The sequence below is a fragment of the Giraffa tippelskirchi genome, chromosome 1 (assembly GCF_054371585.1).
Source record: "Giraffa tippelskirchi isolate mGirTip1 chromosome 1, T2T-mGirTip1v1.2.pri, whole genome shotgun sequence".
Lineage (NCBI taxonomy): Eukaryota > Metazoa > Chordata > Mammalia > Artiodactyla > Giraffidae > Giraffa > Giraffa tippelskirchi.
Window position 1 is genome coordinate 204,824,436 of NC_137275.1, and position 27,356 is coordinate 204,851,791.

A 27,356-nucleotide genomic window follows, 5' to 3' on the forward strand; every position below is an offset into this window, starting at 1 on the left:
TTATTGTTTCCTTTAATATGCAGAAGCTTTCCTGTGATGTATTCCCACTTGCTTACTTCTGCTTTTGTTATCTGTGTTTTTGGTGTCATATCCAAACTATCATGACCAAAAACAATGTCCAGAATATTTTCCCTTGTGTTTTCTTCTAGCATTTTTGTGGCTTTATGTCTTATATTTATTTTTAATCCATTTTAAGTTAATTTTTTATTTTGTATTCTGTAGCTTTACTGAATTTGTTGATTAGTTCTAACAATTTTACAGTGGAGTCTTTAGGGTTTTCTATTAAATGAGATCATATCATCTTCAGAGACAAATTTACTTCCTTCTTTCCCATTTGAAAACCTTTTATTTCTTTTTTCTTGCCTAATTGCTCTGGCTAGGACTCTAGTACAATGTTGAATATACACGGTCAGAGTGGGGATTCTTGTCTTATTTCTGATCTTAGAAGAAGAGATTTCAGTTTTTCACCACTTAGTAAATTAGCTTACTGTAGATGGCTTTTATTATATTGAGGTACATTCTTCTATATGTATCTTGTTGAGACTTTTTATTAGGAAAAGATATTAGATTTTGCAAAATGCTTTTTCTGCATCTATTGAGATGATCATATTATTTTAGTCTTTCATTCTTTTAATGTGTTATATCACACATTGATTTGTCCCAGGGAGGAGTGAGCCTAGAGAGGCCAGGAGAACACCCCTGAAAGAACCAAATGGAGGCACTTTCTGGGCCCACTGGGCAGGTTTCTTCCCATTGTCTCTCCTTTAAGCCATACTGTGGGGACATTAAACCTCAGGAGTGGGAGAGGAGATCAAACACACGAGAAGGCTCAGGCTGCAGACTGTTCAGCCCACCAGTATGGGCCTTCTAGGGGAATGAGGTGACATCTTACCTTTGAATCAAGTTTATTCAAAGTGAGGTTTAGTCAAGCTGTTTATTTGAGCTCTTTCTTTTTCTTACTGCATGCTTTTATCACTATAATCTTCCCTCTTAGAACTGCTTTTGCTGTATCCCATGAGTTTTGGCATGTTGTGTTTCTATTTTCATTTGTCTCAAGATACATTTTTATTTCCCTTTTAATTTTTTCTTTGACCCATTGACTGTTTGATTATATGTTGTTTAATTTTCTTGTGAATTTACCAACTTTTCTCCTGTTATTGATTTCTAGTTTCATACCATTGTGACAGGAAAAGACAGTTGATATGATTTTGGTCTTTTAAAATTTGCTTAGACTAATTTTGTGATGTAAATATGATCAATCCTGGAGAATCTTCTATGTGTGCTTGAGAAGAATGTGTCTTCTGATGCTGTTGGATGGCATGTTCTATTTATATTATTAGGTCAGTTTGCTTAATAGTGTTGTTCCCATTCACCATTTCCTTATTGACTTTCTGTCTGAAAAATCTACCCATTGTTGAAAGTAGAATATTGAAGTCCCCTACTAGAATTGTATTACTATCATTTCTTCCTTCAGTCTGTTAATATTTGTTTTATATATTTAGCTACTCTGATGTTAGTTGCATATATATTTACAGTTGAGTCTATGACGAAGTCAGATGTCCATTTCACTCTCTCTCCCCCATGGGAGAGCTCCAGAGTGGAGGGGATTGCTCTTGGCCCTACTGCATAGGCTTAGGGGAGAGGTAACTCAGGAAGAATGAAGCTGTCCTTGCCACCCTCTTCAATGAGTCTTTTCTCATTTCTGTGCTCTATCTCACCTAGAATCCATGTCTCTCTTGAAGGCATTTTCATGTGTGGATAGTTGTTCATCTTAGTGTTTCTATTAGGAGATATGGAATGTCCTATTCCACCATCTTGCTGTCATCACCTCCTAATGGCTGCCTTTCAAACAAGGTGCAAAATGTACAAAGGAGTCAGTAAAAACTTGGTCTTGCCAATATGGGACGTGTTCAAACACATCTAGGCCTTATGTGAAAGATCATTTTGTAGGAGGATAATTTGGGGGAGGTAGTTGTATAAACTCCAGCCCCCTAATAGGGGTGGAGGGCATTTCTTCCACCTCTAGTGGGGGTCTCTAGTCAACAGGAGGGCTCCACAGGAGGCCTTGGAGAGCATGCCCACAGAAAGGGTCTGGTTCTTGTGTAAGAGCAGGAGGTTGAACCACTGATGCTGGCTGTGTGGGTGGTGGGAGAGTCAGAGGCCCACTGTTCTGGGTGGGATGCCTCTGGCCAGATGTGGGCCTCATGCAGGAGGCAGCCCAGCATCAAGGACTAGCTAAGCAACTTCAGTTCAGTGAGGAGAACCTGGGCTGACCTCCAGTTTTCTGAGTAAGCAACTAACAGAAGAAAGTGAACCCAACCGCAGGGGAAAGGGCTGCAGGTGAGCGATGCCCCAGGGAGGGATGAGGCTAGAGAAGCCAGGGAACTCCCCTGGGAGAACCAGATGGAGTCACTTCCCTGGCCCACTGGGCAGATTTCCGCCCATTGCCCCTCCTCCCAGCCTTAGTGTGGGGGCCCTGAGCCTCAGTAGTGAATGCAGGAAGAGGTCAAGCAGAAAAGACAGGCTGTAGACAGTCCAGCAGACTCAGAGTGACCCTGAGACTATGAGAACTTGAGAATAATCAGAACACTTCCATCAGGAGGCTAAAAGAAGTATGAGGTCTGCTGGAATTTTCATCCAGGGTCAGGGGAAGTCACACCTCCGCTGGATATCTTCTAAAGGTCTGTGCCTTTAAAGAGACAAAGAGAATGACATTTTATAATTATGCTGTATCCTGACTGTATAAATTACACTTAGAAGGATTCTATTTCTTGTTAGCAACAACCTGGCACCAGGAAGAGTTGGAGATACTTCAGTGAACAATGCAAACAGAAAACCTAACAACTGGAGCCAGAAAAAACAAAAACAAAAAACCAGGCTCAAATTATGGTCCAGAGGACAGGCTACCACTTGGTTAAGGAGCCAAGAGAGTGGGCCCTGGGACCCAAGATTTAGGGTGCGTTTATCCTTGTCCTCCTCCTTTCCCCCCCGCTCTTTACCTCCCCATTTGGAATATCCTTTGCCTCATGTGGATCAGCAGTTGGTTTGGAGTGATCTAACTCCAAAAAGCAGCACGTCTTTCATACTGAACATCCCTGTTTTCTGACACGAGCAGCACGAGTCACTCTTACCGGGGGCCTTTGTGTAGCTCTCCAGACGTCTCTCATCTCCGGCACCATGAGCACTGATCACAGATCTGCAGGCCACGAGTCTGCCCCGGGATGGCTCGGGCAGCCACAGGCAATCCTTCAAATCACCCCAAGAGCCTGGTCCAGCCAGAGAACTTGGCGGCCACAAGTTAACAAAAGCAAACGCCTAGAAGGCAGAGATAAAAAGGAAAGCAAGAAAAAGTTTTTTTTTTTCCTTTGGACTGATTCTTTCAGATGAAGACAAAATTCTGCTAGAGTGAGAGACTTCCAGTGAGGCCAGCAGCTCCAGAACAAGGAGACCCCCAGCCTGGGGACTTTAGTGTTCTCACAGCTCTGTCCTCCTGACCTGCTGAAGCAGTGGGCATCCACACTCGTGTTGGCTGCCAGTCTGAAGTCATTGTCCACAGTCACTCTGAAATACCACCTGTCATATTGGTTCCCCAAGCTGCACTTGTGCTTCACAGAAGCCACATTTCTGAGAAATTAGGCAGGAGAGGGCAGAGCACAGGTCTGCTGCGGCCCACAGACAGCAGATGGGTGGCAGTGGCGGCTGGCTCATGTGCTGGAGCCACTGAAAGCCACCAGCAAACCCCTGCCTGTTCTCCTCACAGAAGAGGCAGCTGCTTTCACCAGAGATGCAGAAAGCATACTAAGAGTTGCTCCTTGATATTTTAGTTTCCTTTTCAATAAAAGAGGAAGCTGATGGCTCTCAGAAGTGTCATTTTATGCTGCTGTTCACTAAATGAGTTTCTAGTATTTTGGAGAAGAAGCTGTAGAAATTTTGGAGGAATTCAGGGTGGATGAAGACCCACCTCCGAGGCCCAGTGGCGCCAGTTCCGGGCTGTACTTCTGTCAGGGACTCACAGGACGCCTTGTGATCACAGTGAAGCCAGGTGGTCTGGGCTGCTTCACTAAACTCTTCAGGTTTAGTGTATTTTTCAGGTGCACTTTTCTCGTGTATAGCCTGAAAATAATTAGCCTCCATCTCACAAGGCTGTGGTTTCAATTCCATGCAGTATTGCATATTGTTGTTGTTTAGTCTCTGAGTGGTGTCCAACTCTTGTGACCCCATGGACTGCAGTGTGTCAGGCTTCCATGTCCTCCACTGTCTCCCAGAGTTTGCTTAAATTCATGTCCATTGAGATGGTGATGCTGTCCAACCATATCATCCTCTGTCACCCCCTTCTCCTGCTCTCAATTTTTCCCAGCATCAGGGTCTTTTCCAACGAATTGGCTCTTCACATCAGGTGGCCAAAGTGTTGGAGCTTCAGCTTCAGCATCAGTCCTTCAATGAATATTCAGGGTTGATCTCCTTTAGTATTGTCTCCTCACTGCCCAAGGGACTCTCAAGTGTCTCTTCCAGCACCACAATTCGAAAGCATCAATTCTTCAGCATTCAGGCTTCTTTATTAGGCATGAGGCAGAACACAGGTTGCATCTGTCTCCCTGGGTCCTCAGACCTCTGCTGAAGCTGCTCACTCTCCCAAGTACCCTTTTCTGAGACAGCCAAGGAGGAAGGAGGCTGAGGGAGAGAGGAAGCTGGCAGTGGCACCAACCTTCCTCCTCCGTCCACCTGGGACCAGGAGGCCTGTGTGGGAGACAGGCCGTGTGGGAGACAGGCCGTGTGGGAAGGAGGTCGGCTGGTGCTGGACACCTGGGGAAAGGCTGTCTGGGTCCCACTGTCAATCTTTCATCAGGTTTCTCCAGCCCCCTGTAGAGTGAGTGTGTCTGTGGGACACCTGCATACTTAGAGGCCAGGTGAGAAGCAGACCAGATAAACCCACCTTATTAGAAATACAGAGCCCTTTGAAATAGCTATTTAAACACATACCCACCCACCCCCCACACACACACTTTTCTTCTGCAGCAGACCCTCACTCCAAGCCCTCTCCCTCTGATGGATATGCAGGTTTATCACCTTGAAAATGAAGTCTCTGGGCTGCCCCTTCCCACAGGCTTCCTCTTTCAGACAGTGTGGTCACTGGAGCAGCTCAGAAATGACCTTCCATTCCCGGCAGGATGAATCCCAGTCTCCACGCAGGGAACTGGCTCACATGAGAGAAACTGGTAACAAACAGCCAATTATCCTGGCATCACACTTTGCTGGAGGCACTTTGAAAGCACAGAAAAGTAGCCCCAGATGCCTCCTGGGCAGGTCAGGAAGCTTTTCTGAAGACAGTATGTCCATGTTGAATCGTGAAAGATGTGCCTGGTGTTGTTAGAGAGACACTGTTAAAAGTGACATCCATGGGAACAGAGGATGAAATGGAAATCCTGCCCTGGGGACGCATAAATGACGATGTCCAAGTAAATCATTATGAAGGTGGCCCTGCACAAAGCCTCTAGGCCAGTCGTCATGCTGAGTACCAATCTCACGCCTGCATGTTGTCCAGCATCACATGAAACTGCGGGGGCTTTGGATAGGAGCCTCTCCAGGAAGTTTGCGGCAAGACACAAAATGAGAAGCAGGCTCCTCCTAGAGCCACAGATTTCCTGCTTACTCAAGACTAGGTTCCCCACAGGCCCTGAAAAATATCTGGTTCAGTGATTCTCACATGTAAAGCAATTGAATGCTTTCTTCAGATAACATTGTATGTGCGTGCATGCCAAGTCGCTTCAGTCATGTCTGACTCTTTACGACTCTATGGACTGTAGCCTGCTAGGCTCCTCTGTCCGTGGGATTCTCCAGGCAAGAATGTTGGAGTGGATTGCCGTGCCCTTCTGCAGGGGAATCTTCCTGATCCAGGAATCGACCAGGGTCTCCGGTGTCTCCTACATTGGCAGGTGGGTTCTTTACCACTAGCGCCACTTGGGCAACCCTAACATTGTATACAAAAGCCTAATATAAGAAACCCATACAAGAGTAGTCTCTCTGATAGAAAGGGAGGGTCTCCCAGTCCAGATTACCGAGATGCTCCAGCAAGGTACACCTTGCTGGAAACCCCAGTATTCCTCAAAGTTCACTTGGAAAATCCACTGTGCCAACTCAGGCTGCTTGTGGGCAGAGAGGAGACTAAGGCCAGAAAAGCTGGTCTTTCTACCTGCCTCCAGAGGAAGACTGAGTCTGTACCTTGGAATCATTTTGCAGATACTGTTCCAAGGCCAGTGCTGATGTCTCCTCCAGGTCTTTGGTCTCCGCGTTCTGTAAAAGTGCTGGGAAGTACTAAGGTTGCCTCATAAATAGGGGATAAGGAACTAGGGAGAAAGACTTTTGTATCAAGGGGAAATCCTGGGTGGCTCAGTGGTAAAGAATCCGCCTGCAATGCAGAAGACACAGGTCCGATCCCTGGGTTGGGAAGATCCCCTGCAGAAGGAAATGGCAACTCACTCCAATATTCTTGCCTGGGAAATCCCATGGAGAGAGGAGCCTGGGAGGCTGCATACAGTCCATGGGCGTCTCAAAGAATTGCCATGACTTAGAGACTAAACAACAACAACAACAATTCTTGTATCAAATATCTGCCCTCTGTAACAAATCATGCCAGAATTTAGTGGCTTGAGACAACAATGTTATTTCTCATGGTTCTGTGGGTTGACTGCTAGTCTCAATCTGGTAATTCATATATTCAGCTGAAGATAGTGTTGCCATTTTCAGTGGTCTCATCTCAAAGAGGTGGAGGCATTGGGCCAAGGCAAGCTTTCTTCTCAAATACCCTGTAATGTCTCAACAAATCCATCCAGCTAAATTTTTTAAAAGTTTTAATGAAGTATAACTGATCTGCGATGTTGTGTTAGTTTCAGATGTACAGCAAACTGATTCAGTCATCCATACAGCTAAATTTGAAGTGCATTGTACAATCACTCATTCATTCAACAAACATTTGTTAGAGAGCCAGGAACTGAGGAGAAGCTGGTTGGATGGACACCATTCCTGACCTTTCTGAGCTCACATAAGGGAAACAGGTAACAGTCAATTATCCCAGCATCACACTTTGCTGGAGACATTCTGAAAGCATGTAAAAGTAGCCCCAGATTCTGCCTGGGCAGGTCAGGGAGCTTTTCAGAAGAGTGTGCATCCATACTGATTCTTGAAAGATGTGTCCAGTGTTGTCAGAGAGACACTGTGAGAAGTGACATCCATGGGAACAGAGGATGAAAGGGAAGACAGTGGTGGATACAAAAGCTTGTCTTGTTTAGGAGGTATCAAGAGGAACTTCGCTACTGAAAACAGTGCTTGCTTAAAAATAAGTTGTCACACAAGCAAAAGGGCCACTTTCCATAATAAGGGAAAAAAACATTGAATGAACAAAAGTCTGAAGCACAGGTTTTATCCAGGAACCAGTGTCTTTGTATGTATGTGGGTCGGCAGATTGGGAAGTGCCCATGAGATCACTGGTTTATATGAAATTTGGGCTTGATTTATTTACTATGGGCTTAATTTTACCCAAATAACTTGAAACTCTCAAGAAAGGCATCCAGTTGTGGTACAAGGATGCCATGGTGTCTCAGAGTCTCAGTTGCTGGCTGACTTTATCCTCTGCCATATTGAGAACTGACTCTGAGTTCCCCCACCTTGGCACATGGCCTCCAACCTCAGGGTCCCCTCAACCTGGGACATGGCCTCCACCCTCTGGATGCCCTGGTGCCAGGACATGGACTCCAACCTCAGGGTCTCCTCGTCGTAGGACACAGCCTCCATCCTCAGTACAGAATTAGCAGTCTCATTTTGTACTCTGGAAACTAACACCCAGTAAAAAATTAGATTCTTGCTAAGGCAGAAAGAAACAATGGATGCTACATAGACAATCGACCATTTCTCCACAAGAAACAGTTGGGGAATCTGGCGGAGAGACTAAAGAGACTGAATCCACAAAGGCTGCAGGAGGGCTCTGAGAGCAAGCTCTCCTGTCTTTACCAGGAGACCACATGGGGAGAGGCATGCATAGTGGAGACATCACGTGTAAAGTTTCTAGTGAAAGTGAAAGTCGCTCAGTCATGTCCGAATCTTTGTGACCCCGAGGACTATACATGGGATTCTCCAGGCCAGAATACTGGAGTGGGTGACTTTTCCCCTCTCCAAGGTATCTTCCGAACCCAAGGATTGAACCCAGGTATCCCACGTTGTGGGTGGATTCTTTTCTAGCTGAGCCCACAAGGGAAGTCTAAGAATACTGGAGTGGGTAGCCTGTCCCTTCTCCAGCAGATCTTCCTGACCCAGAAATCGAACTGGGGACTCCTGCATTGCAGGGTAATTCTTTACCAACTGAGCTATCAGGGAATCCCAAAGTTTCAAAGGTTTTAAGTCGCCCTCAAATGGCTTCATAACTAAATTCCTTTTCTGAAAGCATAAAAAGAATAGGCTATGGTATGTCATTGTAGTTTCTGATTGAGTTTTAATTAGAGATCATTGTTAATTCTCTGAACCTTTTACAGAGAGGTTGTATAGATGGACTGTGAGGACCCACTTTCCCCATAGAGCTGCTGTGGCTGTCTTAGCAGATTTTTCAGGGAAGCCAGAAGTGGAAAAATCCCCCGTTTCATGCCTGTGTTTCACCATCATGCTCTAGTTAATTAAAATGACACAAGACTATTTTCCAAGATCCATAAAATTCACCCTATCTCTCTTAGTCCATAATGCAGCAACAAGCAAGCAAATCTGAGCCAGTTTTTCTCCATTTGATTTGTTGATTTTGGGTGTCACTCCCAAGCCAACAGCTTCTCAAACGTAGTTTGGAAGTTTGCTGTGTATGACTTTTGGTGTTCTTTGAAGCCCGAGTAATAAAAATGTAAAATGTAGTGGCTCTGATAACAAAGAAAAATAAATGTTATTGAAGAGGGGGAATGTCATTTGAGTTCTGTTCCTGGCAGTTCATACAAGTTCATGATTTTTGTTGACTTAAATGATGTGCAGATATGAAGTTGACAGGACCAGCTGACTCATATTTGAACTTTATCCTTTTAAATCTTGTCTTTCCAAACTGGGGCAAGTCAAGCCAAAGCCCCCTGCCACGGGGATTGAGTGGCCGTTAGTTTTGAGTTGTGTAGGACCAGAGGGTTGTATCCCTGAGGGCAAGAGCATCCATGCTGGTGAGCTGCCTGTTTAGGCACGGCTGCCTGCCTTGCCTCCATGTCTGAAGTGGTCCATCCATGGGACACTGAGGGCAGCTGTCCCATCCACAAGATGTCCTCCTCACGAGGCTAGAGTTGTGATAATGGCTCTCCAGGGACAAACACACTGATGCAAGACTTGCCTCCTCTCCTCCTGTTCTTCCAAGAATAATAAACAACTCATATCCAAACTCTGAGTTGATGTGTATCACAATCCAACAATCCCTTCCTCAATCACAATCCAACACTGGGTTGTGGAGACGTGGAAAGAACAACAACAAAGATGACCTCCCACTCAGTTGCGAAATTCTGCCGCTTAAAGCTTCAAACAATGAGTTGATGTTTGTGAAACAAGGTATATAACTGTGTGCCCCTCCCAGCAAATAAGGCCAAAATCTGACATCTGTGTGAGGATCATGATCACTGCACCCATGTTTCAAAAATAATGTATGTTAATAGAAAATTGGAGATATAGTGAGGCCAACAGATCAAGATATAACTGCCACTGAAAAGAGAGTTTGTTACTCACAGTTCCCAAGAGGAAGGGACACGCTGTACCCTACAGGGCCACATGGGGAGGAATCAGGGTCAGTCAGAGGCAGATGAAGAGGGGGTAAGTATGGGCCAGAGAGAATTTATTGTGACTTCCATGGGAGGGAATATGCAGTTTGCCTAGTTTGAATAATTTCAGTGGGCTCTGGGGAGCACATGGGCTGTCCCTGGCTGTCTGGTACCAGATCCTGGGGTGATTAGGGTGGATGGTTAGTGCACTACAGTATGAGAGCCTGATAGAGGAGGTGGGTGGGTTGGATTCGGGATCTGGATTGATCAGTTGCATTTAAAAAGCATGTTCCTGGAAGAACATGGAACATGCTTGTTTACTCTCTTTGGTATTGGCTAACTCTGGGAGGGGCAGTCCCTCCAGGATCAGGAAAGCCCCAGATGTCAAAACTTCAGAATACTGAAAAGACATGGATAACATAACACAGGTCAGGGTGGTGAGGCAGGAAAAGCATCTTGCGGAGCTGTGTCTATTGGAGCAGGTATGGAGGACAGGTACAGTGCCTGCAAGTCTAGAAGAGGGATAAATGTCAACTGCTTCTCCTGCAGTACAAGCCCCAGTCTCTGGGAGGCAAAAGATCCTGGGGAGCTTCTACAAAGGCATTTGCCAGTGAGCACTCCAGAGGCAGGCTGGGCCTCTAGTGAGGCAGGTAACCTGATACCAAGGCAGCACCACCCTGGCCTGCATGGTGGAGGAGCACATGAGTTTCTAATAGAAGTTGTGTTTCCCACTGACTGCTGACCTTTTCAGGTCTTTTAACTCCTTTTTAAATACAGAAAATAATTTTTTTTTTTCCTGGAGATGTGGATGAAAGGGCAAAACTTCGAGGGACATTCATGCAAAAGAAGTCGTACCCTAGTGTCTGTGGAGTCACACACTTGAGTACTTGATTAAGATCTGTCAGGCCACCTCTCTTCCCTGTTATATTCAGAATAACAAGGTCAAATCTTCTGCTTCAAACTCTCCAAGACTCCTTTGTATAGTAAGTTTAAATGCACACTCTGTGGATAGGATATGAGAGCAGGGTCTTCTGCCCCAGGGATTCCCACAGACAAAGCATATTTCCCTTCCAGAGGCTTTCACCTCTTCATGGGCTGAGTACCTTGTGGCTTTGTACCTGCTTGGTTCCCAGGTGCCCTGGGCTATGTCCAACCTATCCCAGGAGGTGAGTGGTGGGGTGAATAGTGACATGTCACCCTGCACCCCCAGCAAAGGTTGGGCTGGCTTCAGGTAATAACTGACCCAGGGCCTTTTGGAGTCCATGTGGCAAGGTTTACTAGGCAGGAGCATCTAGTCTGTTACAATTTGGACAGGTGACATCCTCCATTCAGTAAGAGCGTATGACTTCTGACAAGTTCTGCACAGTTATTTGTAATAAACCTTGTTCATGACCTGTCCACACCACACATGGGCACTTCCCAGGGGTTCTGCAGTCTTTGTGGTGATAGTAGCTGTGTTTTGCTCTAAGAACTGGAAGTGCAAGCATCCTCCTTGTTCGACTATGGGCTCTAAGACCACAATCTCTCACCTGACTTCACAACAATTCATGTATTAAACAGACCAAGAGTGACCATCCCTGGCACACATGAGGAATAGAGTCTCAGAGAGCCAACAATTTTAGTCTAAATGAGATGCGAGCTCAATATTCCTGATACTGAGTCAAGAACTACTTTCCTGGTGATTCTGTCACAGCCATAGCAGCAAGGAGCTCTAATCTGAAGTTCTATGTTCAGGATGCAGGACCCACTGAGACACACTCATATCTTAGAACTATCTTAGATATCTTAGAACTAAAACATAAAGGAAATCAATTGACTTTTACAACTCGAAGACCCAAAGGCAGGGCTGGCTTCAGGGAATAACTGACCCAGAGGCTCAAACGCCTGAGGGGGGACCTATTTTCCTCTCTCCAATTCTCAGAGGTACTCTCTCAGTACTGACTTTCCTTTCATTGTCTCAAAAGGGTGCCAGCAGCTTCCTCTTCCTACTGCCAGGTTCCACCAGGGAAGCAGGGGAGGAATTTGCTTCCCTAACAACATAATGCCTTGCTCTTGAGTATTGTTGAACCTGCTTAGACAGACTCAGGCCATATGACCATCTCTGAATCAGCCATGGGGAGTTTTATATCCTGATTGGCCAAAGGCCATCGTGGCTTGCTCTTGGAGGCTGGATGGGAGGTGGTGGTGATTCTTTCCAGACCACAAGCCCAGAAGAGGAGGCTTTGCCAGAGACAGTAAGAGGAAGCATTCGGTGTCTTATTTCTGAAACTGAGATGCCCTAATCTGGCCTTAGTACATACTGGGTTAGGAAGTAATCCTAATTATCAATAATCAGTCCCCAGAGATATATGACATAATGGAATTTATCCAAGAGAATTCAGTGGCATTGGTTGGAAGCTTTGCAGATGACCTCTGAAATCTGGACCACAGAGTAGGTGTACTCTGCTTCCTCTATCAGTGTATTCCTCCTCACAGCAAGCATGTTCCCTTCAAACATTCAGATTCTCTCCTGTCCTCCGTTGATGACACTGATTCTCTTGAAAAACAACTTGCGGTATGCTGGGGGCAATTATTCTGAACAAGAGAGATGTCAAAGAAGTTGAGTTTTTAAAAAAATGTTCCTAAAATGATCTGATGAGGTACAATCTCTCCAAAGCCCTATTCTGATGCCATAAAATAACTAAATAAAAAACAAAACAAAGTTACCCCAGAGCTGGGTATCTCCAATAGATAATTTTTAAGAGTGGCAGAGCTAAAAGTGGAAAGGAGAAAGGACTAGTGATATAAGTTTGTAGCCATAATTGCATATATTGTTAGGCACCGGTTTGGCTAAGAAACCCAACTTCTGTAACACATGAGACTCCAGTGGTGTTCTGTTTCTGTCACTGTAGATTTGTGTTTTTCAGGACAGATATGACAAAGCTATTTATTTTGTCTCAAATGCTATGTCTATCATAAGGACATATGACCACCACATAGTCATCTATCCCTTTTCCTAAGAAAGACGAAGTGAGAAGAAATTTAGCACCCTTTCCCACTCAACTACTATTTTCTTCAAAAAGATAAATCAGATCTAGAGCTCTAAGCAGAAGTTGGCGTGACGAATCACTATTTAAAAAAAACTCAACTTGGCAAGTTGCAAAAAAGTGTAGTCATTCAGGTATAAGAAGCAAAGCCTTAATATGACTCAATTTATTAGAAGCCATTCAGCATGACCCCGTAGTCCACATTAAAAAAACTAGATACAATTAAGTGCTCCTGTTCTAAAAGATCTTACTCATGGAAATGGAGCTGAATTCATTTTATCATCAACCACCCAGTAATCAATGACTCTTCTCTTAAAGGTTCCTTAATTGCCAAAGGTAAGACTGCACACAAACCAATCTAATTGGAACTTTGTATGGAAACAGATGTTCTCAAATAAAGATTGCTGAATCTTCTGGCAATGTCCTCATTTTCAGGATCTGATCAATCCCTGCCAAGACCATCCTGTGACTGCCTCCAGCACTTGCACCCTCTAAACCACGTCTACATGGCATCTGCCCCATGCCATCACCTACAGTTTCCATGCTGTGTGGTCTCCCTCACTGCAGCAAATAAGAAATCTAACATTGTCCACTACACGTTTGTTCCTGCTGGTTGTTAGCTGATATTGATGTCGATTACAACTATTATAATGTACATACGGAAAACACAAAATTGTATGACAACAAAATTATCACCATATTTCATCTTTTTTCCGTTACTTTAAGTTTTCTTTATATTTGTATGACTCTGCTGAATACACTTCACAATGTTCATTTTAATCAGGAAACATTTTAAACCCAACCAGTACAGGTAAGGATATACCAGACATTTACATACCTACTACCACCAAGATACTTGTAAACATCAATACTTGTAAACATTTTGTCATCATGCTTCAGATCCTAGGAAAAACAAAAAGTAATAAAATATTAGAAATAAAGTTAAAATCCCTATATCATCTGCTTGCCCTCCCTCTTGCTGCAGAGAGAACCTCTGGATTGAATGAAATTTGTATGTGCTGTGAACAGGCCCTGTGGATTGTGTATTCCCAAATAAGATAGATTATTGCTTTGAATACATTTTAAAATATGTGAAGTATTGATGCTACTCTTCATATACCATTTTGTAGCATACCTTTTCCTTGAATTATTATTTTTTGCTATTTTATCCTTTTTTCATTTAGTTTAACTGTGCTATAATATGGGCTTCCCTGGTGGCTCAGCTGGTAAAGAACCCACCTGCTAATGCAAGAGACACAAGAGACGTGGGTTCAATCCCTAGGTGGGGAAAATTCCCTGGAGAAGGAAATGGTAACCCACTCCAGTATTCTTGCCTGGAGAATTCCATGGACGGAGGAGACTGGCGGGCTACAGCCCATGGGACTGCAAAGAGCTGGACACAATTGAGCGCATTTGTACACACACACACACACACACACACACACACACACTATAATAGTCCATTGTATGGATAAAGCATTTAACTATTCCTATGCTGAGAGACAGTTAATTGTTTACACAGTTTCCACTACTACAAATAATACTGAAAAATTCCCTTACCTATGTGGCCCTGTGCTCACCAGGAAGTAGGATTTCTGGATCGGAGGTTTTGTTTCTCTTCAGTGTCACTGTGGGCTTCCCAGGTGGCTCAGTGGTAAAGAATCCACCTGCCAATGCAGGAAACACAAGAGATACGTGTTCAATTCCTGGGTTGGGAAGATCCCCTGGAGGAGGAAATGGCAACCCACTCTAGTATTCTTGCCTGAAAAATCCCATGGACAGAGGAACCTGGCAGGCTACAGTACATAGGGTCCCAAAGAGTTGGGACTGAACGACTGAGCACAAGCTTAGTATAATTGTACTGGTAAGATGCTCTCTAAGGGGGCTGTAGAGTTAGAGGAAACGCATTTCCTGCTGCCTTCAGCTGCCTCCCCAAGTCAAATAGGATTTGTCTGCAGTGGCAGTCGTGGCCATCCCCCACCCCAACTGTCTTTCATCTGGGACACACATAAAGGAATTTGCTCTTAAATCTTGTGGCTTCAAGAGTAGCTTTCCGATCTCCCATTGCCCTGTTCCAGGATGGAGTTCTGCCTGCTCAGGGAACATTCCTAGAGACACAGCCTGGAGCCCGTCAACCCTCTGCTCACCATTACTCCCATCCTTTCCCTGATTCTGTCAGCACACTGTTATCCACAGGAAATCTTTCTGCCTAAAATATTTAGATCCATTTCTGTTTCCTACCCTGAATTCTGACCCCCATGCACTCCCACCACCAATGTTGAAAATTTTCTATTTTTCTTCATTATTAGTGGACTGCTTTCTGCCTATCTGATAAGTGGAAAGATGGTATTTAAGTGTTGTTTTGAGTTTTATCATGCTGAGTATATTTTCATTTTTATAATCCATTTGGGTCTTTTCCTTTCTAATATATCTATTCATATTCTCTGCTTATTATGTTAGACAGGCTAATTATCCCTACATACTATAATAAATAACCCCCAAATTTTAATAGCTTAACATCAAAAGAAAGTTAATTTTGCTTACTGCATGTTGATGTGAATCAGCTCTTTTGGGAGTCTGGGTTTGTTCTACTGAGTGACTCAACTGTCTTAGGATCCCTGCCTTCAGTCATGAGGATAGAAGAGAGAAAACATAGTGATATGAAACATTTTAGAAACCAGGCCTGGGAGGGGCTGCCCATATTCCATTGGCCGGAAATCAGTCATACGGGTAGTGTTAGGGAGTATATGGATTCAGGTGAGTGTTCATACTTCCTGTGAATTCTGCCGCAACGGTCGCAAACCATCAGGCGACTCCTCTCTGCCCATGCATTGAATATTCTCATATCCCTCCCCAAGGAAACCATACAAAATGTCATCAAGTCCCTGCATCCAGCCCCGAGACCAGCTGATGGATATCTCTCTCCATCAGGACCAACTGGGAAATCTCTTTATGGACTAAAAATCAAGTCATCCCAATCCTCCCCATCATTTTTTTTTGCCGCAAGGGTGGTGTCATCTGCATATCTTTTAAAAATAATTTATTTATTTTAATTGGATGATAATTGCTTTACAATATTGTGATGGTTTTTGTATACATCATCATGAATCACAGGTATACGCGTGTCCTCCCATCCTGAACCCCTCACACCTCCCTCCCCACTCTATCCCTCCGAGTTGTCCCAGAGCACTGGCTTTGGGTGCCCTTCTTCAAGCATTGAACTCACACTGGTCATCTGTTTTACATATGGTAATGTACATGTTTCAGTGCTAGATCTTATGGCAGCAGGAGAGTGGGGCAGGACATCTGCAGTAAAAGCTGTTCACAAAATAGCAGAAAAGAAGACATACCACAGTTATTGATTCAAAATGGTAATGGATTCCTACCAGACAGTCCCTGGGAAGACACCTTGCCCTTGAAGTGTAGATTCCTTGACTAGGCCTTAATTAAATTCTCTAGGAGGAGCTCTCTGTTCCATTATTTTTTATGATAATAATATCTAGGAAGCTCCTCTTCATCCACTTTATTGGCCACACATGTTATACGGGTTGGGGAAGAAAATATACATTTATCCTTGGGGATGTACAGACTATGAAGCCTGCATCTTGCTCTTGGGGCTGTTTTGGTCATCTGTTGCTATGTAAGAAACACCCCAAAGGTTAGTAGATTAAAAAGAAAAATTTTTATTTAGCTCACAAATCTTCAGTTTGACCAGGGTTCAGTGGTGTTGATTAGGGTCACTCAACTGGAGTTGAAGGACTCACTTCCAAAGAGCTCACTCACATGACTGGCAAGTTGTTGCTGGAGGTTGGCTGGAAGTTTATCCCGAGTTAAGGGGCTGGTTTCTCCCAGGTGGCCCTCTTCAGGAACAGTGGACTTTCTCACATCACACTGACTGGGTTCTAAGAGCGCATATCACGTAAAAACTATATGCGATGTTAGAAGTGCACCACCCATGATGACCTAATCATGGACATCCCATAATGGCAGTTTCCTCATTGTTCTGAGCATACCCCGAGTCCAAAAGAGAACACACAGACCCTTGTCCCTTGGTGGCAGGTGTGTTGGTCACGCTGTAAAACCCCATGTGGAATGGGACATTGTTTGGGGCCACTTTAGAATATGCAATCTGCTACAGAGAACCAAGTATAGTCTTTGAATATTTCATTGTCACCATTGGTTTTGTTTTATATATAATTTTATTTATTTATTTAGTTTTGGCTGTTCTGAGTCCTCATTGCTGCATGGGCTTTTCTCTAGTTGCGGCAAGTGGGGACTACTCTCTAGTTGCTGTGCATAGGCTTCTCACTGCTATGGCTTCTCTTGTTGCAGAACATGGACTCTAGGGTATGCAGCCTTCAGTAGCTACAGCACATGGACTCAGTATTTTGGCTCCCAGGCTCTAGAGTACAGGCTCAATGCCTGTGGTGCACAGGCTTAGTTGCTCCATGGCGTGTGAGATCTTCTCGGATCAGAGATGGAACCCATATCTCCTGCATCGGCAGGTGGATTCTTTACCACCGAGCCACCAGGGAAACCCTCATTGTCACCATTGTGACATCGTTTCCATTGTTCCCATTAATGGCTTTGTCAGCAACACAATTTCCTCAAAAATTTGATAGCTTTCTGGTCTACTTGCTTCCATTCAGATCCAGACTCCAATAGTTATACCCGTAGTTGTTTTTCTTCCCTGAACATAGTTTCAAGTCTTCTTTATTACTCTGTTTCCTTACTCTCATGCCTCTTCCTCTCAAGTTCCTGGACGCTTTCTTAGGGCTCCCAGGCTTTGTGGGAAGCCCTCAGCTTTCTCTTTATTCACTGCAGCAGTTTTATTGTATAGTTGTTGGCTGCATTTACAAAAACATCTCATCTCTTATTCCCTGTGACCTAGAAGGCCTTGGCTTTTCCAATTCTGAGTGACTGGAATTTGTGGACTTGCACTGTTTCCTCTCATTTCTCCTTGTAAACTGCCCTACTGAGCTCATCGCATTCTTGGAACATTTTTCCAAATGTGGCCCATACCACTTTGAACTTTTTCAATTTACTTCTCCTCCATGAGCTGTCAGCTTAATAGGTGCACAGTGTGCTTCCCAATTATTGTAGGCAACAGTTTTACCAAATATTTACCAAATCATAACATGAATTTCCCTATTTCCAGGCTCAAATATTACTTGTCAACTGCCATTCCAAACTAAGGCAGTGTCATAGATACCAGGTTTTCATATGCAAGTGCCTCACTCCTGACACTGATTTCTAAATGGATAAAGATAATTAGCCCTGTTCTAACAAGCAACTCGAATATATTGGTGGTTTAGCATCATAAACATTTATTTTCGGCTCACATCCTCGTCTGATGTGAATCTAACCTAGATCATGGCTCTTCTTCTGTGGATTCAGGGATCTAGTACAGTTGCCCTTGGACAATATGGACCCCAAGAATCTATGCAGTCAAAAATCCATGTATAACTCAGATGCTTCCAAAATTTAACTACTAGTAGCTTACTGTTGGGGGCTTCCCCAGTGGCTCAAGTGGTAAAGAAACTGCCTGCAATGCAGGAGACCAGGGTTCAATCCCTGGGTGGGGAAGATCCCCTGGAGAAGGGAATGGCTACCCACTCCAGTATTCTTGCCTGGAGAATTCCATGAACAAAGGAGCTTGTCAGGCTACAGTCCATGGGGTCAAAAGAGTCTGACACAACTGGGCAGCTAGCACTTTACAGCCTACCACTGACTGGCAGTCTTACCAATAACATAAACAATCAATTAACACATATTTTGTATGTTATGTGTATTATATACTATATTCTTAAAATAAACTAGAGAAAAGATAATGGTAAGAAAATCATAAGAAAGAGAAAATACATTTATAGTACTATACTGTATTTATTGATACCAAAGTTTCCACTGTTTACAAGATGAGTTGTCTGTACCTGTATCAATATTCTTATATGATATAAAACACTGTAGATGCTATTCATAATACTAACACTGATGTCAAAAATGACAAGATAATGTAAAAAAAGAAACTCATATTTATTTACAGTTACTGTATTTATTGAAAAAAATCCATGTGTATGTGGACCCACACAATGTACACCCATGTTGTTCAAGAGTTCCATCATGTGGCTCTCCATCTGGGAGGGCTTCCCTTCCAGCCATGGAGATGGAGGACACAGAGCATACAGAAGATCTCATGAGATGGCTTAGAGGCCAGAACTACAAATGACAGACCTCTCTTTGTTCAAATGTCATTGGCCAAATTTGGTCCTGTAGCCAGACTAAGTGGAGAAGGCAAGGGCAACCCACTCCAGTACTCTTGCCTGGAAAATCCCATGGACGGAGGAGCCTGGTAGGCTGCAGCCCATGGGGTCGTGAAGAGTTGGACACGACTGAGCGACTTCAGTTTCACTTTTCACTTTCATGCATTGGAGAAGGAAATGGCAACCCACTCCAGTGTTCTTGCCTGGAGAATCCCAGGGACAGCGGAGCTTGGTAGGCTTCCGTCTATGGGGTCGCACGGAGTCGGACACGACTGAAGTGACTTAGCAGCAGTAGCAGCGGCCAGACTAAGAAGGGAGATTGGTGAATAGGGAGAGGTTTGGATACGACTGGGCAATCTTTGCCCCAATGTGATTTCTTTATCTTCTTCTTATTAATGGGTAGAAAATATTCATTTTTCCAGTAATCTAATCAGTAATAGTGTTACCAATAGCTTTCTTAACCCAGTTCTATCTAGTGGAACTCTTAGACTATCCTTTGTTATTTACAAGTTTGAACTTAACTGAATGTATTACTTTTTTTTTCCTTTTATGGTTTCTGATTTTGATGCTTACCTAAGAAGTACTTTCCTACCCTCTTGTGTTCATAACTCAGTTGTGTCCAACTCTTTATGAGCCCATGGACTGTAGTCCACCAGGTTCCTCTGTCCATGGGCTTCTCCAGGAAAGAATACTGGAATAGGTAGCCATTCCCTTCTCCGGGGGATCTTACCCTGAGGTCATAATATAGTCTTCATCGTTTACTTGTAGGTCTTTACACTATTATTTTTCTGCATGGGGAGCACTTGGATTGGATTTTGTGTTTTTTAGCTTATGGTCCAAAGGGTCCAGTTTGTTCCCTTAATGGTTTCTCATTTCCCAACATGGAAACACTGTACTTGTCACATATTACATTTCTAAACATAATGGCTGTCTTTCTGAACACTTGCTTTATACCATTTTTCTGTTCAATTATACATTCAAAACAATAATTGTTATTTTGTATTTCTAGGTGGTGTATTTCTATAGTTCACCTTGTTGCCTGCCCTGGAGGTTCACAATTATTTTTAGAATAAGAACTGTAATTTTTATTGATGTATGCTATTTCCTCTTAGAAAATATTTTTCAAAAGTGGTTTTTTATAATTGCCTATAATTCACCCTATAAATCCAACATAATTTGTTTAAATGCTTCTCTTGGTGAGCATATATATAATTCTTTTTTATGTTACTGTTTAATCTTTGCCTGATTCTCCAGGCCTCCCTCATCCCAGGATTTTAAGAGCTTTACTGGATGACAATAGCTCCTGCTTCTCTTCTTATCTTTCTACTCAGACAGTAGCTTATGGAGAGGATGCCCCCTGCTCCTCAGCATCCCTGATGGATTAATAGGAGTTCCCTGAGGCTCCCACTGCCTTCCCTCTTTCCCTCTTAACTGTCTCACCATATGTACTCCTCATCCCTTGATTTACAGCATTTCAGTTTTGCAAAGACTATATATTCATAATTTTTTTCACATGTAATCATTTTCACTTTTATTACAGATAGTCTATATGACAAAGTTGTGTTCTGTAATGACCTAGCAGACAAGTCCCTATCTGGGGTAGAGTAGGGTGGTACCTATGTACATCAGTTAGCTCACTCCTTTTTCCCATTAGTCACAGTGCCTGGTCTGATCCTCTTCTGTTCTATCCCTTGAACAACTGCATCACCAAACTAGAATAAAGTGGAATAAAAAGTAAACAAGTGGCATTGTAAAAATGAAAAGAGAGAATACCGCTTAATTTTAAAAGCTTAAAGCTAGAGGGAATAAACGTATCACAGCAGGAAAAAATAGCACTTCTCTGTCTCACCACATATTTATTTATCCACTTTATTGTGGGGATGTTTCTGTGAAAAAGAATCAGAAGTCAGAAAGACCACTGAATCTTCTGTCGGCCCTTTGAATTAACTCACAGCTTCAAAGATTAGGGTTCTTCTGCCTGGAAAGGTGGGGAGACTTAGTTACCTGGGATGGAGATTCACAATGGGTAGGAGTGAGCACTAAGCTCCTTCATCACCAGGATAAAGTGATGGTTCATTGCAAAGCCTCCAGAAGGAAGCAGCCTAAGAACAGATACACGTATGAAAGAACTTGAATTCCAGAATAGTGTAGAAGTTTTGAAAATTCAAGGACACTCCTCTTTTTAACCTTAGACTAAAACCTATTAAGGCTGCCCCCAATTTTTTCCCCAAAACTTTAGAAATATTCATTGGAGGACTCCAGTGTTGTTCAGTGTTATCTATTTTGGAAAAGAGTCTTCTCACCTAATTATACTTCATCAGATGGAAGCAAACCACAGATTGTGAATAGATCTTAATTGCTTTTTGTTGAACACATTGAAGATTATCAATTTACACTGTTATTGGTGAATTTTCTTAAATTTCTGAGACTGCAAAAAGTTTGAAAAGTTGATAAATGAGACCACCAATTTACAGCACAAAGTACTATAAGCACATATTTTTGTAAAATTTCTAGATGAATAAAATTATTATAGAATTTACTATTTAAAATAAGTCCACTGAACTTCCTGGACTTATCTCTCCTTCCCACTAAGCACAACAATAAACCCTGAAAGTAGTGTAAGCACAATGACAGTCTGTCTTATGATGTCTTAATCATAGCAGGCAGCCCTGAGCTAGAAATTCCTGATTTCCAGTTCACTGTAGACCAGGCATGTTCCATCCTCCCCCAAATCAAGCATGAGTTCTGAAAAAAAGCAGAAAATCTCAGCAACTGCCAAGAGATTTACTGGAGCTGCTGACAAGAGGCAATCAATGGTGACACTTCTCTCTTTTGACACTTGAATTGAGACTCTCCTCGCCACTCAGCTGTGGGCACGGGCAAGGGGTTCCATCACACAAGGATCTAGACCGGGGAACCTCTTTGCCCCACAGGATGGAGGTGTGCTCTCCACAGAGAGCCCACCCTGGGCACCAACAGGGACCAGTGAGAGCCCAGTGACACAGGACATACCACCAAGGCTCCCAAAACAGCACCACCAAGGCTCTGACATTTAGGTTGCCACAAAAGCAGGACAGGACTGTATGACTAACCTAAATAAGTTAAAATAAAAATAAATGCATTTAATAAAATTTAAAACTTTAGTGGGACCTAAAGTCTCTTATATAACAGCTTAAATATCCAACTTATAATTAAAAAATCATCTAGCATACCAAGAACCAAGACAATAGCAACTTAAATGTGTAAAGACCATCAGCTGGTGCCAACAATGAGAAGAATCAGGTATATGAATTATCTGTCAAGGATTTTAAAGCAATCATCATAATAGTGATTAACAAGTCATTAAAATTTTCTTTGACAAATTAAAAGAAAATCTTATCAAGGAGAGTAGGAATAAAAAGAAACCAAATGGAAATTGTAGAACTGAGAAATACAGCAACAAATAGAAAACTTCTGAATGGGCTCAAATAGTAGAATGGAAATGAACAAAGATAGAAACTGTGAATTTGAGGACAGATCAATAGAATTTACCTAATCCGAACAACTAAGAGAAAATAGACTGAAAACAGGAAAAGAAAGCAGAGACTCAGCAGCCTTTGGGACAATAGTAAAAGATCCAACATTTGTGTCATCAGAATCCCAGAGTGAAAAGGGAAAGAGAGTACACATGAAGGAGTATTTGAGGGAATAGTAGATAAAAATTTCCTAAATTTGGTGACATTGGCAAATCCACAGCTTTAAGAAGATGAGCAGACCACTAATAGGATAAACCCAAAGAAGTTCTACCAATATACATTGTAATTTAACTTCTGAAAGTGCTAACTCACTTTAGTCATGTCTGACTCTTTGCGACCCTATGACTGTAACCTATCAGGCTCCTCCATCCATGGGATTTTCCAGGCAAGAATACTGGAGTGTGTTGCCATTTCCTTCTCCAGGGGATCTTCCTGACCCAGAGATGAAACCTGGGTCTCTTATGGCTCCTGTGTTGGCAAGTGGGTTTTACCACTAGCATCACCTGAAACTAGACACAAACAAAAAACCTTCAAAATAACTACAGAGAAAAGACACATTATCCATAAGGGAATGCCAAGTCAAATGACAGGGGATTTCTCATTTGAAACTGTAGAGCAAAATGAAATGGTATAATATTTTTAAGTGCTGAAAAAAAGGATATCAATCATGAATCTGGTAAAAATGTCTCCCAGAAATAAAGGGATTATTTAGTAAAGGACATTCTTAGAAAAAGAAAAACTAAAATAATGTGTTGCTAAGATGTTACACTTACAGAAAAATTAAAGGTATTTCTCCAACAGAAAAGCAATGATAAAAGAAGGAATCTTAGAACATCATGAAGAATGAACATTGTAAAGTGTGAGAATTGAATAAATACAATAAACTATTCTTTGCATCCTGAGTGATCTGAATCATATGCGATAATTGAAGTAAAAATTAAAACACTGATACTCAAGACAATGGTTTTCACCCAATCAAAAAGTGAGCAGAAAAACTAAACAGCCATTTCTCCAGAGAAGATGTAAAGATGGTGAATAAAAACATGAAAAGACGCTCAACATCATTCATTAACAGAGATATGCAAATCAAAACTACTATGAGGTATCATCTCACACCAATCAGAATGGCCATTATCAAAAAGTCTGCAAACAACAAATGCTAGAGAGTATGTGGAGAAAAGCGAACTCTCTTGTACTGTTGGTTGGAATGGAAATTGATATAGCCACTATAGAGAAGAGTATGGAGGAAGAGTATGGAGATTCCTTTAAAAATAAGGAATAAAACTAGCATGTAACCTAGTAACCCCACTACCGGGCCTATACCCTCAGGAAATCATAACTGAAAAAGACATATGTACCCCAATGTTCATTGCAACAATATTTACAGTTGCTAGGACATGGAAGGAGAAGGCAATGGCACCCCACTCCAGTACTCTTGCCCGGAAAATCCCATGGACGGAGGCGCCTGGTGGGCTGCAGTTCATGGGGTTGAAGAGTCAGACACGACTGAGCGACTTCACTTTCACTTTTCACTTTCATGCATTGGAGAAGGAAATGGCAACTCACTCCAGTGTTCTTGCCTGAAGAATCCCGGGGATGGGGGAGCCTGGTGGGCTGCCGTCTATGGGGTCGCACAGAGTTGGACATGACTGAAGTGACTTAGCAGCAGCAGCAATGCATATATATGGAATCTAGTTAGATAGTACTGATGATCCTATTTGCAGAGCAGCAGTATAAATCAACTATACTTCAACTTTTTAAAGAAAGCAGTGTGTGATGAGAAAATAATGTTGTTAGTTACATCTGGTCCTGGAAAAAATAGTTGGCAAGATGATTCTCAAGTAGAATGGTTCAGCATCACTGAATAAGTGTATGGTGTCCACGAGAAGAGTAGTACTCTCTTGGGACAAAGTGCGTCTTGTCAGTTGTGACTCCAGAGGACAGAAACAGATTATAGTGCTTTGCTGGTCACCTATGTGCAAGGGTCAGGAAGATCCCCTGGAGGAAGAAAATCGCAACCCATTCCAGTATACTTGCCTGTGAAATCCCATGGACAGAGGAGCCTGGCAGGCTACAGTCCAAAGGGTCACAAGAAGTCAGACACAACTGAGCAACTAAGCACGCACACACACACACACACACATACACACACACACCACACACACACAGGCAATAGAGATGAACTCATAAAGAAACAGAGATCTGGAAATACTGGCAGGCAAGGGAGGTGGAATGTAGATACAGCTTTGGCCCCAGGGCAAGACTCACATATCAGAGATAATGTTCAGAAAGTTTTATGAAAAATGTAACACAGTTACAAGCTGAGAATGATGGTAGGTGAAAAATCAGAAAGACAATTTTATAGAGTATGATTCAGCAACAAAAAACATTTATATATATAAAAAAAACTTATGTATGGGAAAAATGATGATATGTAAATGTGACATCACATGTCATTGTAATATCCAGTGCAGTATAAAACATTCAAAAATATAAATTGCAATCCTAAAATTATTCAAGAATTTTGTTACCATGAGAACAAAAAAAGATAGCAGGAAAAAAACAGAAAAATGGAAGAGTAAACAAATAAAAACCAGTTAGGGGTGGAGGCCTTTGAGGTGACACTGAGTTTCTGATGAGTCAGAGGTCTCCACTGTGCTCTTGTGCACTGGCTTTTGGAACTCAAGTAAAGGCACTTTCATTTTGGCCAAAATTCCTCTTGATAGATTGGACCTAGGCTGGTCTTTGGAGAGAGATCAAGCCCTAAGCCTTTAGAGTGTGAGCACTGACACCGAGACCCTAGACAACCAGAGAACTAACCGTAGAGAGTATCAAACAGTGAGAACTCACCCAAAGGAAACCACTTCAATACAAGACTTGGCACCACCCAACCACCAGTGGCACCCTGTGCAGGATGCTTCATCTAAACAACAAACAAAACAAAAATACAAACCCAATCATCAGCACACAGGATTACCACCTCACTCAGCCTTGCCCATCAGAGGAAAAACAAGCAAACAAACAAAACTCAGCACAAAGCTCACACTACACAAAGCTTACACAAACCACTGGACCAACCTTAGAAGGGCAGAAACCAAGGGGAAGAAAGAATTCAAACTTGAACCCATGGAAAACGAGACTTCAAACACAATAAGTTAAAAAAAAAAAAAAAGGAAAAGGCAGAGAAATACTACACAAATGAAATAACAAAGCAGAAACACAGAAGTCCAAATAAATGAAGAATAAATAGGAAAACTACCTGAAAAAGAATTCAGAATAATGATAGTAAAGATGATCAAAAACCTTGAAAACAAAATGGAGAAAGTGCAAGAATCAATTAACAAAGACCTAGAAGAATTAAAGAATAAACATACAGAGACAAACAACACAATTACTGAAACTAAAAATACTCTAGAAGGAATCAAGAGCAGAATATCTGAAGCAAAAGAAAGAATCAGTGAGCTGGAAGATAAAATACTGGATATAACTTCTGAAGAGCAAAATAAACTAAAAAGAACTGAAGATAGTCTCAGAGAGCTTTGGGTCAATATCAAATGCACGAGCATTTGAATAATAGGGGTCCTAGAAGAAAAAGAGAAAAAGAAAGGGTATGAGAAAACTTTTGAAGAGATTATGGTTGAAAACTTCCCCAACACGGAAAAGGAAATAGTCGATCAAGTCCAAGAGGCACCAAGAGTCCCATACAGGATAAACCCAAGGAGAAGCATGCCAAGACACACACCAATCAAACTAACAAAGACTAAACATGAAGAAAGAATATTAAAAGAAGCAAGGGAGAAGCAGCAAGTTATATACAAGGGAAACCCCATATGCTTAACAGCTGATTTTTCAGCAGAAACTCTGCAGGCCAGAAGAGAATGGCAAGATATATTTAAAGTATTGAAAGGGAAAAAAATCTACAATCAAGATTACTGTACCTGGCAAGGATCTCATTCAAAATTGATGGAGAAATAAAAAGCTTTTCCAACAAGCAAAAAGTAAGACAATTAAGTAGCACCAAACCAGCTTTACAGCAAATGTTAAAGGGACTTATATAGTCAAGAAATAGAAGAAAAAAGATTTACAAAATCAACCCCAAACAATTAAGAAAATGGCAATAGGAACATATATATCAATAATTACTTTAAATGTAAATGAATTAAATGCTCCAACCAAAAGACACAGACTGGCTGAATGGATACAAAGACAAGACCCATATATATGCTGTCTACAAGAAACCCACTTCAGGCCTCAAGACACATATAGACTGAAAGTGAGAGGATGGAAAAATATATTCCATTCAAATGGGAAGCAAAAGAAAGCTGGAGTAGCAATCCTCATATCAGACAAAATAGATCTTAAAATTAGGAAAAACAAGAGATAAGGAAGGACACTACATAATGATCAAGGGATCAATCCAAGAGGAAGACATAACAATTGTAAGTATCTATGCACCCAACATAAATGAAGTGAAGTGAAGTGAAGTCAGTCAGTCATGTCTGACTCTTTGAGACCCCGTGGACTGCAGCCTACCAGGCTCCTCCATCAATGGGATTTTCCAGGCAAGAATACTGGAGTGGGTTGCCATTTCTTTCTCCAGGGGATCTTCCCAACCCAGAGATCAAACCCGGGTCTCCCACACTGTAGGCAGACTCTTTACTATCTGAGCCATAAGGGAAGTTCGCACCCAACATATGAGCACCTCAATACATAAGACAATACATAAGACATAAAAGGTGAAATTGACAGTAACACAATAATAGTAGAAGACTTTAACACCCCACTCACACCAAAGGA

General features: G+C 42.3%; 1 long non-coding RNA gene across 1 annotated transcript in view; it reads right to left on the bottom strand.

Annotated features, from left to right (window-relative positions):
• Positions 1–200: 200 nt before the first annotated feature.
• LOC145539070 (uncharacterized) overlaps positions 201–27,356 on the bottom strand; it is a 62,775-nt gene continuing 35,619 nt past the window's right edge. The window contains exons 2-4 of the long non-coding RNA XR_014077554.1: positions 13,623–13,687; positions 3,132–3,315; positions 201–2,689 (exon numbers count right to left, since the gene is read on the bottom strand). This is a non-coding gene — a long non-coding RNA (uncharacterized LOC145539070). The remainder of the gene's footprint in view (positions 2,690–3,131; positions 3,316–13,622; positions 13,688–27,356) is intronic.